Raw genomic sequence first — 14678 nt, forward strand, 5'->3', positions numbered from 1 at the left:
TCATGATAGTAAATACATTAACTGTTAACTAATGAACCTTATTGTAAAGTATTACTGAACAAACCATAGGCATGTTTTACAGGAACAGTTTTAAATGAAAATTCTGTTGTCATTCAATGCAATTATGAAAAATGGGGACTGGACTGTGTCAGGAAAATATATCTTAAGTCATTACTCAATTGTCAACTCCAGTGTCCCGTTGTTAACAGAAAGTACATGAAAATCTTTTATTATATACAGTACTGTGCAAAAGTCTTAGGCACATCAGTATTTTCAGTAAAACAATGGTTTTAAGCCAGTTATTTATATCTTTTGCTGTAGTGTGTCAGTATTGCATGTGTTTTGAGTCTGACAACAGCCGGTATGATCTGATCTCACCATCATCGATCAGGTTTCTTCAAGAGTCTTGGAGACGTTGCCGCAGTTTTCTGGATTTAGTCTGTCTCAGTTTTTTCTGTTTCTTCATGTAATCCCAGACAGACTCGGTGATGGTGAGATCAGATCATACCGGCTGCTGTCAAACTCCTTGTGCATACAAAAACCTCACTGGATTATTACTATTAATGTTTGGAAATCTAAACTGATATTTCCTACTGACACACTGCAGAAAAAGATATAAATAACTGGCTTAAAACCTCTTTTTTTGTGGGTGAAAACACTAACATGCTTTTGCACATATACAGTAAAGTAACAAATTTGGAAAACTTGGAACCAAACTGAAATGCTCCAAAACTAAAATAAATGATCAAAAGGTTATTTTACAGTTTTTCTCAATCGCTTTGGCTCAAATGGGACTATTTTTCCAACAACAAAAGGTTCAAATCTTTAAACAATTAGTTTTGTGTTCATATCAGATTTGAATTGTTTATTGATTTAAGCATGTGTTTTAGCATGTGTGCAAAAGAGTTAGTAAGATTTTCTGCAATTTGCACAATAACTAAATCCACATGGCTTGTTGATCAAAACTGATGAGTTGATTCTCAGTGAAACTGTCAAACTCTTCACAACTTCTAAACATTCTCTCATTGTGAGCCATCACATGCTAAAATAATCCTTTCAGTTTTCAAAATCTGTCAGATGTGTGATATTCCATAAATATTTTTGAGATGGAATGTTTGTAATGTCTGTAGGAACATCCCTTAACTGTATAAATGCATGTCTTTATACAGTACAGTAACTTCTGTAGAAATGTGTTATATGTAAACTGAAAATTCACAGTTGCATGTCGTTGAAGAGAAAGACATAATAGAGTCAGCCCTTTATCCAGTGAGTGATCTTCATCTCCATTTCACAGGCTATCAGCAGCGCAGTCCGTAACTGTCAAATTCCGCGCTCGTGATGAATTTAAATTAAAAAATTGCGCCCTCAAGAAGCGTTACGACATGTTTTACGGCAGTGATATCAAACGGTCATAGGCTGTGTCCAAATTCAGGGTCTACATCCTTCGGAGTACTCATTTGAAGGATGTTACGTCACAGCGCCGCGACGAAGGCTGTCCAAATTCGTAGGATCCTTCAAATGCGGCCCACAAATACGTCCTCCTTTTCCCCGAATTGGAAGGATGGGTGTGGTGGATCCTTTCCCGTCCTACCTATCCCATAATTCTTTTCGGCAGAACGTAATGGCGGACGAAGCGAGCGGTAGCGGAGTGGGAGAGGAGTATGCTTTTCGATGTAAGTTTTTTAAAAACTGGCTTTTCAAAAAAATATTGCTTTATTTCTTCCAAAAGAATTAAAATGAGGAGAATAACTCTTTGTTTGTCCATTTTCCCGCTTCTTGCTTAGCGCTGTCACGGTTGCTAGGCGACAGGATATGAGCAAGGGGTAAGGGAGGGAACTGAAAGAAGGGTAGGCTGTCCAAATTCACAAACACCGACTTCCGTGTTTTGCGGTCGTCGGAGGACCCCTCCTCCTTCAACCGGGTAGGAAGGATCCTCAGGAGGATGCAGACCCTGAATTTGGACACAGCCATAGAGTGCCGAAGTAATGACGTCACTTTGTAGGCCAACCCGGAAGTTAGCGGCGCATGGGTTCCCTCGATCAAAAAGCAATGCATTTTCCCCATAGACTTTTGGAAAATCGCAAAAAATAAGATCTGTGTTCAACAAAGAGTTGTGACCCTTACACGTTTTGTCTATCAAGATAATCTTTACAAGTTAATCCAAAATGTATACATTTTGAAGCCTAAATAAAGCCGTCGGATATAAAATGCTAACGGTAGGCTATCAACGGACTACAGCACACCATGGTCGCGGATCAACGTCATCATCAAGCTTCCTCAAGCGCTGAATATCTAATTTTGTTTATGCGTGCCTCTCTGAGATTTTTTTAATCTTTTGTTAATGTTTTATTTATTCGTTTATTATTTTGTTAGTTTATATAAACCTTAAGATTATTTTCTTTGTGATTAAGATTATTATGCCTGATCATTGTGCCCCAAATAAACTTTAAAGATTATCTTTCACTGTATTATGTTTGATTGTATGTTTGCATACCATTTGCTAATTCGCCAGGAAAAAAAAAACGCGCTTTAACCATCTCAGAAGCACTAACGTTAGCTATGGCCGTATCAATTTCCATGTCCTTTTTCTTAGACGATAGAAAAAGCATAGATCGAAGAGAGAACAACTATAAATCTGGACATGAACAGTGCAGCTTAGATGCTGGTTTACTCGCAGGTATTGTAAGGGCCAGCATGAGGTACAAGGTTAATCGAGTAAGTAAAACTAGGGAGAGATAGAGGAGTTATAATAGTGTTCTATGTATTTAAGATAACTATACAAATAATCTCTGAACAAGCATAACACAGTTCAATTCCAAACATTTAATATAATAGTTGTATATAATTATATATGTTGAATTTAAAGAGAATTGTCAATAGCAAATGCTTATTATAATATATTATAATTGAACCATATATGTTCCCTAAATAAACCATATATACTCATTTTGTTAACATTTTCTATTTTTACCTGGTAATCCACAAGCCCCAATGTGAGAGCCTGTGTAGTAAATTTTATCTCACATTCACATTACTGTGAGCTGACTGGAGTGTAGTTACAATAGTATACAGGTAGTATGCAATAGTTTAACATTTAATTTGTGTATTTGTCAGACAGTCAACTTACAGTGCATTAAGGCTATACATATCAGCGTGTTCTCTGGGAATTGTCCACGTTTATATAGCACATTAAATATAGTTAACATTTACAACTAAAATAACAAAGATTAATATCATTGCCTGCTTTATACCGGCAATGCTGTTTACAAATACAATCATATTATTATAGGTGGGTAAAAGCCAAGTTCACAAGGTGCAGGACCCACCCTTTCTATAATTATATCCAAACAAGTTACAATAAAAGTCAATAAACCAGGTATTATTTTGAATATTTTAATTAAACACATTTCTCAACGTAACGTTAGCCTTTAATAAAACTGCAGCGGATCCAATCTATTAAACAGTGGCAAAGTAAACAAGCTTTTAGATATTTTAAGAGAAAGACAAAAGGTATTTTAGCTGTTGATTTGGTTATGAAAAACGTTTATTCTTGCTACTGCTAGCCTTTTTTACTCCATCTGGCACGAACCCAGAGTCTCCGCTGGATAACATCAGACGGAAAACAAACGAGATTTCATTCGATGACTTGTGGTTGCATCTCGGGACAAAACAAAAATAACGTTATGTAGGCTATATTAACTGAAAGGTAAACTTCTAAGAACGTGAAGCTGAAACGCGGGCTAGTGAGAGATTTCATGTTTGTCATGATGACGTCTAAAGTCCCCGCCAAAGGATGTAGTCCCTTTTAGCAACTTGTTAGCAACCACCGTTTTAAAGACACAATAAAGTTTTAAAAAATCACAAGCAGGTTATAACTGGTGTGTTTTATGTCATAGATCAAAACGTGAAAATATTTAGAGGCTTTGTTAACCACAGACCTTATTTCAGGCGATTTAGCAAAAACCCATTCAAAAAACCCATAGACTTTAGGGCGAGGGAACCCGTAGTGCTAAAACTCACTTCTGCGTTTTGGCCTACAAAGTGACGTCATAACTTCGGCACTCTATTGGCTCTCGCCACAGATTGCGACATGCCGTATTTCAGTCGGTAAACTACATTTGAAATGGAGAAGCGCGCGCGCCTTCACACAGAGCAAAGCCGGATTAACATTTTCTTGGATTAATAACTTAAATTCTGCTCTGTACCTCATTCAAAACTATTATACTGAAAGAGAGGACTGTGACTGCAACACATCGTCATGTGAACGACTTTTGGTACCGGTTTTGACATGTTCGCAATAAATAAATTATTGTGATTACACGTATGTTGTAACTTTTCTTCATAATTGTAGCCTATGTAGTTTTAAGAAATTGTTATGGGTAGGTTTAGGGGTAGGAGTAGGATTAGCTGCTAAAAAAAATCTTTTAATGCTATATTGTTAATAAAATTGCCATTTCCCACACATCTCTGTACGTTTTGTCTTTTTTATATTCTGTATAAAATGGGTAGCTGCTAACTTTATGTTTAGGTTTGGGAGTAGGGTTAAGGGATCTTCCATTTATCTATAAAACATACGTTTTCTATCTTTGAAAATTACGTATTAACAATGAGACCAGGCTGTCATGCATTTATTGATATACGTTGAATCTATACGTATTTTAAGTTGTAATACGTAAATATAGATACGTATCGAACCTGAAATAACGTCCATATGATACGTAAAAGTCACTATAATACGTAAATATATATACGAATTGGATCGTTTTTATTTACGTCTAAATATGTACGTTTCGTGTGTGAGATCAGGCTGAAATAATAGTTCTAAATGGTTTTTACCTTTTTCTAGATGGGTAGCGAAACGCCTTCAGCTCCAGAAGATTTGCCATCGCATTGAAGAAACCATCTTTCTCCTACAATTTCATCTGCAAACTCAGCAAGTCCAAAAGATGTGCATGCTTTAATACACAGGGTAAAGGTTGTAGAAGATATTTTAGCTGTGTTCATGGATACAGATTCATGGGATTTGTAAATGAGAATGCTGTAGATGATGCTGGAGTGTCCAGAGAAGTTTACACTGCATTCTGGGATCAGTTCCTTGAACAGTGTGAAGGGGAAGATGAGTGTGTTCCTAGACTAAGGCCAGACTTCTCTGAAGCTGAATGGGAGGCAGAAGGAAGGATCTGGGTAAAAGGATTACTTGACCTCGGTGAACTGCCAGTGAGGCTTTCCAGTGCTTTCATTTTAGCATGCATGGAATTGACTCAGTCAGGGATGATGTCCTGATGTCATCTTTCCACAACTACCTCTCTTCAACTGAACAATCTGCTGTTGCAAAGGCTCATCAGGGCACACTGGAGGAATGTGATGAAGAAGATTTGCTTGACCTCTTCACAAGAATGGGCTCTCATTGCATCCCTCCAACAAACACCATGGAAGTTGCCATACAAACAATGGCTCATAAAGCAATTCTTCAAGAGCCCAAATATATAATAGATTGCTTCTCCAAAACCATGCCGTTTGCACTGCTGAATGTACCAGACCAGGAAAGTCTCCTGTCTCTCTATGGCACAAAGAAGGCCACTGGCAAAAAAGTGGCACAGCTACTTCAAACAACACAGGTGATTCGCTCTCAGAAAGAACAGATGGTATTCAATCCTCTGCAACGTTATGTCAGAAATGCTGACCAAAGCAAAGCAGAAAAATGTCTACGCTTCTGTTCTGGTTCTTCTGTCATATGTGTTGATTAAATCAAGGTAAGCTTCAATGTTGAAGATTGATAACATTCCGTCCAGTGAATACTTTGAAATGGACATCCTATGAATTTGATGCTGCTCAGGAATAGTTCATAGTCATAATAATCACTTTTTTGGAACTTGACAGTCTGTAGTTATTATAAACTTGTTGGTAACAATCTTTGTGATTATTTTTTGTGTTCCATGGGGAAAAGAACAGCATGCCGTCTTTGGATAACATTCCATTTAAATGGCCCCTATATTATTAATATGTTTTACATTTGATTTTCATAACATTGAATTTACTTTTCAAATAAATTTGGCGTTTTCCAATAAGTGGTCAGATTTGCTCATTTAAAGCACATCACCAGAGCTGTTAGTACAGTTTTTTTATTATTATTTGTTGGAGTCTTATTGTTGCATTTGTTTTGCTTACACAAAAGAAAAGACATTTTAGTAATATATTTAGAAATGCACTCTACAGCTGCAAAGTGCTGAATTGAAACAGAAGGCTGATCTGTTTTTCATCTTATGCAATATCACTTTTGTTATTAGTACAGAAATACTTACTCTGTACAGAAAGATTACTCTGAACAATCAACTTTTTCTGTTAATTACATAAAATTCAGCCACAGACATAGTAAGTGGTCAGGTTTTTCTTTGAAAGTACATCACTGCAGCCATTAATACTGATAAATTGTTATTTGATTTGTATGTTATTCAAGTCTTATATGTATTGTGGAAATATACTGGAAATGTTAACAAATGGCTGTAATGTTTTCCATTCTATGCAATATCACTTTGATTGTGTGTAAGGAAGGTTCTCTGAATCTTTAACCTCTTTGTTTATTCCATAAAGTTTAAATACAAAGGTTACATGCTGTTACAGGTTCAAATTTGTCTGAAATAAACAGATTTCCTCAGTAGCTTTTTTGTCCATTTATAAACAACTTTGTAAACAATAAACAATTTTGCACATGTTGGTTTCATTTTTTATGACATTCATGTATTGTAGTTCTTTATAAAAACGTTCTTCAACATTTCAGGATGCCCCTGGGGACAGTATTGTCTACAATGTAAGCTCAATGCAATACAATGTAAGTCTTATATAAACACGTTTCAGATAAAAAAGGACCTTGTAGTTTTTACAGTAATGCCCTGATCACATGAATAAGTTCACAGCTTGATATGGGTCACTTGGAAGGTTCAAATGAGAGTCAGAAATTATAATGTTGCACAGTTCATTTACTGTACATCTGGATCATATATGGGGCGTCGGAAAGAGCACTCATTCTTGCAAAGTGATTGCCTAATGGTGTGTGCATTCCAAACCTGTGCAGTGTCATCCAGCTCATCTTGTAAAACATTACAATAATAAAAAGAAATTAGGCAAAAATCTTAATATAATTATTTACTTAAAAAAATTATATTATGCCCTCATTCACCCAGTGTCTCATTGTTTCAAACATCCAGACATCTGAGGAAAACAAGATGGTGCATTCTGCACTGAATATTACACAAATAAGTTTAGTCATACCGTATGCGTTGTATGTGTACTGTTTGGAACAATGTGACACGAGTAATGACAGAATTTGGGTTCGGGCTAAATTCCTCCCCCGGACAGCACGCCAAATACGCATAATCTTGTCAGTTTAATATGACGTAAGTGTGAACTCATGAAACAATAATGGTCAGTTACTTGAGCATTCTTTTATTCTGAGAACCAACTAATTTTTTTTTTTTTTTTCGGATCACCGAGGGGTGCTGGTTGGAACGCGGGTGTGGTCCCTTTGGTGGAAACCCTCCATTGGTACTGCATGTACACTGTGGTGTGCACTTCTTTTTTCTGTATACGTGCGGAGTGTGTTTGTCTCTTCTTTTTTAGGCACGTTTACTGGTGAGTTCTGCAGGGGAAACAGAGTGGGCTCACGCCAGTGGCCGGTCAGTCCTCCTCGAGTGTCCGCTAGTTTTTTTGGGGTTTGTATTGTTTCTTGTAGTTGGTGTTCTGTTCTCTCTTAAGATTACAGCCCCATGTGTGATTATCCAGATGAAGAATTAAGGCTTATAATTGGGCGTGTCATTTTCTGTATGTCTGCTAATAAATTGTTAATTTTGTTATATCTGAAAAACACGTCTCTGTTCCTTCTGTTGGTAAGGTACACATTGAATCTGTGTTTAGATTTGTGTTAAACTCCACTTAACTTTCCCTGAGAGATTCAGGGTGGTGTAGTCAGGCTGTATTTGATTGGGCATATTGATTGCCCATAGGGTTTATAGTGCCCTCACCCTACATCTACTTAGTGAGGGAGGAGCTTTGATCGGCTGCTTCGTTTTAGCTCTGAATATTGGCACTGATCATTTATTACAGACATGAGCCATTTATTTTATTAACCGTCAGCCATTTCCAAGCTTGTTTATGTCATGAAACAGGAGAATTCACACAGAATAAGTAATCTGTGGAAGCAGGCGAGTAACTGATGAATAAATGTTCAGGATGGATATCTGGATGAGTAAAGGTCTTATCTGTTGTAGGTTCGGAGATCGAAGCAGATGACTGAAGAAGGAGGTATTGTGCAGGTAAGGAGTCAGGTTAGTGTTCTTTGAGGGAACGACAAGACCAGACAATAGTGAACTGCAGTGGGAAGAGTTATATAGGGCTGGGTGAAGATCAGTGAAGATTGGTGACAGGTGACGGTGATCAGTACTCTGGTGACTGGGAACGAGTGGAGGTCTGGTGCTGTCGATGTTGTTGACTCAACATTTTAATTCTTTAATAATTAGTGTATTTACCTGTCAGTTTATGCATTTTATTTTATTGTATTGTATTGTATTCTCTTGTCAGTTTATGTATTTTATTGTCTAATTTTGTTAGATTGTTAAGCACTTTGGTCAGAAGTGGCTGTTTTAAACATGAAATAAAAGTGCCTTGTCTTGCCTGTGTGCAATATCATTATTAATTCCAACAAAGTGTTTTATTAACTTCAGAAAGACAAATAAAATCAGTTGCACGCCTTGATCTAGATTTTATGTGATTGTAAAAAAAATGTCAACAGCAGATTAGGCTCATGTTATGTTAATGCAATGTAAACACATTATATGAGGGACCATGATATAATTATATGATAACCATCTGAGGGACATCATATAACCTAGGCCAGGGTTTCTCAAACTCGGTCCTGGAGGGCCACTGTCCTGCACAGTTCAGCTCCAACCCTGATCAAACACACCTAGCTGTGAGTTTCTAGTGATCCTGAAGACATTGATTAGCTAGTTCAGGTGTGTTTGATCAGGGTTGGAACTAAACTGTGCAGGACAGTGGCCCTCCAGGACCGAGTTTGAGAAACCCTGGCCTAGGCTAATGTACAAAAAAAAGTGACATTAAATTTGTTAAAATCTCTGGTCAATCTGTGGCTCATGTTCCTGCTCATTTAATAGCGGAGTTTTTATTCATGATTGACCTCTTGTGGAAGGAAATGGAAACACATACAGATTCACAGTCACATTCATACAGATGCCGTAATATTGGAGAGAAAATTTCGCTAACATATTTGTGGGAAATATGAACTGAACGGTCAAAATGATAAACCAAACAAATTATTAATCGACAGTAAATTTAGATACCACATGAAACCATGCGTTGCTTGAAATATGAAAGATGTGATTTAAAAATAGGATGAACGGGTTTTGCGGTGGCTGAGATGCAGCTGTGTGTGTGTGTATGTGTGTGTGTGTGTGTGTGTGTGTGTGTGAGAGAGAGAGAGAGAGAGAGAGAGAGAGAGAGAGAGAGAGAGAGAGAGAGAGAGAGAGAGAGAGAGAGAGAGAGTCGTCAAGCACCGCTTAGCAGCGATTTTCACAGTGAATTGTGGCGTAACTTCGTTTTAAAAAGTGGTTGGGACAGGAGTCCAGAAATCAATTTCAATAGTAGGCCTACATTGAGTTTAATTTATCAACATTCATTTATCGAAGTATTGTTTAACGTGATAGTTTTATCCTTACATCTATGCCTACTATAATACAATATATTGTTTGTACCGAGAATCTTCACGTTAGTGAATAAATATAAAGATTTGCATAAAGCGATCATGTGAAAGCATGGTAGGTGATTTGTTCCCTGTGCTGCAGCCCACAAGGCTCTGTTTTAGGCCCTCTGCTATTTTCAATACACATGCTGCCCCTCTGTAATATTATAAGAAAACATGGAATTAGTTTCCACTGTTCTGCTGATGATACTTAGTTATATATTTCATCAGACCAGGTGAAATCTCTATAAATTATCCAATTTGACAGATCTGTGTTAAAGATATCCAAAATATTGGATGACCAGGGGCCTGTACCATGAAGGTAGCTGAACAAACTCGGGGTTACAGGATTAGTTTTGAGTTGACAAAACCAAACCGATGCAATCAGGCTTTATTGGTACCATGATGCAGCTCATCAACTTTCTCTGTCAACTCAGGTTTTGATCCTCAAGCTATGATTACTCCACGCGCGTGTGCACATAAAAGAGTGACGTCGACACTCTTGTTTTCCCCTAGCTTCTGTGCGTCACCCACCGTGCAAGTATGTACCACTTGCAAAAAAACGCAACGCAATACCATTTGCGGTACAGTAAGTGCATGAATTCGACGTGTTAAATTCTTTATGTGCGGCTCAAGAAGTTCGCAAAGATAAAACATTCCTTCCGTGAAAATCTGTATCTTTCATACAAGTAACTATCAGGAAAGGCAAGGGGATTTTGTCTGGCTAAAAACTCTTTCTCTACGAAGTGCTCGTCTAACAATTTGCGCTGAGATGTCCACCGGATTTGGAAGAAAAGGTGAAGTCATTGTAACAGACACAGGGAATAAGTTACGTCACCTATATGTTTCTTTGCTCTCAGCTGACTGGTCAAACTTCAGTCTGAGATCTCGAATTCAGAACATAACCTGCCCTGGAGCAGGTTAGCCGTGCAGCGTAAGATACCATGGCGACGAACACCGATTAAAGCCAAGCTACTTTCATAGTACCTAAAACCCAGGGTTGGCAGAAACTAAACTGGAACATAGCTGGCTAGCCACCTAAACCGGCTTCATGGTATAGGCCCCAGTAATTTTCTTCTATTAAATTCTGTATTACTTATTGGACCAAAAATTTTTTACACAGAATCTCTTAGGATAAAATTTGCATCTAGAAGGATGTACTGTTACTTCATCCTCAACAGTTAAAGTTCTGGGTGTTACAGTTGTGGACAATTTCATGTTCACCCTGGTGTGGTAAAAATGAAAATATTAATGGGAATATACTTCAGAGACATTTTACTCCTAAACAATTCTAGGGGTGCCAATAGTTGTGGCCAAAGTGTTTTGGAGAAAAACATTTATTTCATAATGTGATTTTCCTCCTATTTTTGATTATTTTACTTCAATGAAAGGTTAGATTTTTGCTTCTTTTTTTTAATGAAAGATCAAAAGGATAAACAATGCAGATTTATTTTTACAGTCATCTTTGATCATATTTACCAGGGGTGCCAATAATTCTGACCACAACATTATTTAGACAACTTGACTTAAAAGAATAATATTTCATACAAAAGCTTTTCATCGCTAAGCTATGAAACATGTAATCTGTTTCTGATGCAGAAAAGTTAGTTCATGCATTCATGACCTTTAAACTGGATTACTGTAATGCATAACTAGTTGGTTGTCCTGCATCCTTAATAAACAAGCTACAGTTAGTGCAAAGTTCAGCTGCTAGGGTTCTTACCAGGTCAAGAAAATATGATCATATAACTTCAATTTTATTATCTACTCTGGTTACCTATTAAGTTCTGTGTCGTTTACAAAGTATTGCTACTGAACTATAAGGCCCTAAGTGGTTTATCTCCTGTGTATTTAACTGATCTTCTATCACCCTATATCCATCACTTTCTTTAAGATCACAAAACTCTGGGCTTCTGGTAGTACCTAGGATTTCTAAGTCCACTAAAGGAGGGAGAGCGTTTTCACATTTGGCTCCTAAATGTTCAGGGCTCAGACGCACTCTCCCAGTTTAAATCTAGATTAAAGACATATCTCTTTATCCAATCATTCACATAATGCACCTCATAACCTTATACTCAGGTTATATCAGATCAAAAGCACATGATTATCTATTACTTGAAACAGCAGCTAAGCTGATTATTTTTCATTTGCTTTTCTGTTTTTACCTCTGGATCCTGAGTACGCCAGCTCCAGTTTGGATCCAACCTCTTATGAAGATTTCAGATGATCCAACACTTGTGAAGAGAGGTCGCCAACCCCTACGAGGACATCAGATGATGCCAAATCTGAAACAACATACAAAACTCCCAAATCTTCAGTATATTGTAATCATTATGATCACAACTTGTAATAATTGCTTTAACTCTTTCCCCGCCATTGACGGAATGTTCCAGTTTTCCATGTTTTCACTGTTATACGGTAGGGGGCGCTATCACACATCTTCTGAAAGAGTACAGAATCTCCTGATCAAAATACAGGCAAAAAGAAGCAAAAACAAGCGATAAAAGCATTACATGCACGTTGAAGTCTTTGAAAACAAACACAATTTTCTCAGCTTTTTGTTTAAAATGTTGTTGTTTTTATGAAACTTACCCACATTTAAGTGTTGATAAAAAAAAAAAAAAATACTAAAAGCTACAGAGGTTCTGTTATTTATTTTGATATATTGTATGTTCAGATATTCATTCAACAAAATATTCTGGGGGCCATGAAAGATTTGTGAAAAAAAAAAAAAAAATTTTTTTTTTTAATTTTTGTAAAGACTCTGGTGGGGAAAGGGTTAATGAGCTCATTGTTTGTGCCTAAATTAAACCATGATGTTATCTAGCATGATCTGTATTATCTTAGAACTGTACGTTTTGACATATTGACATTACTTTGACACAGTATATATGTGACCGAGTGAATAAGGATTGTGTACGGGGTGGGGCGTGTAAGGTTAGTAGACAGCGTAACTTCCTGACATTTTCTCTTCCGTCCCCTTCCGGTGTTGTGACCCCGAAGCGCTATAGCAGAGCCCGTCTACGGAGAGCCTGGCCACTCCCTATTAAGTCCTATTGTACCGAATTTTGGTTGTAGTTCCACCAGAGTTCCACTGGGGGCGATCGCCCATGAGAGCAAAATGAATGGGAGTCTATGGAGCTTTACGGCTAAATTTCTCTCTTTCACCCGATTGCCGTTGAGAAATCTCAGATTTGATTGTAGGTTTTGCAAGTTCAACATGGGTTATAGGTCGAAAGTTGAATGAACGAGTACTTATCCTTTCTATTTCTTACAGGCTGAGTTGTTGTTGCCCATAACACGCTAGCATTCTGCTAATGAACGCTGATTGGTCAGTGAAGGACTGATTACGACCAGAGATACCGCTTGATGGCATCGTGTCATCCGCAGCGGGACCAGAAACAAACAAAACAAAAACTCTTCTAGCACGTGTGTTTACCTGTGTCAGCTGTGTTGTCGATGCCTCAAGAGAAAAGAAAGTGCAGAGCGCGAAAGCACCAAAGTGACTGAAGGATTGCCGTAAAGCAATATCTCTGGTTGTACGATGTGTATTCACCTTATTCCGGAAGTAGCACTGGGTGGCGCCATCCGCGTAATCTCACTTCCTGGTTTAGCTACTTAGCGCTTTGTTTGCCCTGGTCCAATCTGTTATCTGTCTTGATATAAGTAGATAGACTATAATATTATAGCCAAATGCGTTGACCTATGGTTATTAGCAACTGCTGCAACGTACTAAAGTGCATTTCACTTGAAGCTTTTGAAACAATGCCACAATCAAATTATTTAATAGCTGTGTCTTTCTAATAGCTATTACTTAGTTATGAAGATGTGCACAAACACTACTACATGTAAAGTTTGAAACATTATTACACCAGTTTGTTTGCTTAATCACCAGATACATTTGCAGTGTATAGCCAACAGATGAGAAAAAAATAGCCACGAACTGGTGTAGAAAGAAAGTAGAGCTTTAACTAGATGAACAAGATGAACGTTAGCTTAGCTAACTGCTAGCTGCAATTTCTTATGGTTTGATCTCTAACACAAGTAATGGCTGTAAAATAAATCTAGCGACTGAATTCTAGAGGACCATAGCTTTCAAACAAGGTATAGCATGTGTATGAGTCCTGTAGTGAGACCATTACAACATTAGATGTTTGTGGCTAATGTAGGCTAAACACTACACATCGGCCGGGCTGCGATCAGACAGGCAGACGGGTCATATAAACACCTAAAAGTCGTTTAAAAATTACCCCGAGAAACAGTGCATTGCTGTGCTGTTGGTACACACGTACATAGCACATTTGGCACAAATTAGCTTATCTTATGTGACATTTTATCAGTGAGACTTCTCTGCAGTTCTCCTCGAAATTGAATGAGGGTCCGCTAAACCGGAAGTTGGTTTACAACGGAAGTACTGGACAGAAGTAAAAGTGGGCGGGGCGGAATAAGGTGAATAACGTCATTGACATTTTAAAAGACTTTTTAAAGCAAATAAGTGACTCTAAAAAATCTAACACCCAGCAGTGTGTAATTTCTTTGTATCTCCTTTCGAATACAATTTTCACATAACTAGACAAAAAGTTATATCCTGAGAAAAGTGGATTTTGAGGGGTATAGCGCCATAGACCTCCATTCATTCTGCACTCATCCTGTGAGCGCCCTCATATGGAACCAGAGTGGAACTGCAACCAGTTCAGAAGCTGGAAGTTTACTGAGAGTGGAACTTCTCCCCTTATTAGACATTCTCTGGCTATTAATACTTTGCACGTGATGTCACAAGTACTGGCTGGCGGGCAAGAACGTCGTTCTCCAGCAACGAAACCCAGTAAACTAATCAAGGATCTTGCCAGGATGGCACCAGTTTTACTATACAAAAGTTGGTGTTTTGAGGTGTAAACGACATGCCAGATAGTTGTTGTGTGATTGG

This window comes from Rutilus rutilus (assembly GCF_951802725.1).
Source record: "Rutilus rutilus genome assembly, chromosome: 1".
Lineage (NCBI taxonomy): Eukaryota > Metazoa > Chordata > Actinopteri > Cypriniformes > Leuciscidae > Rutilus > Rutilus rutilus.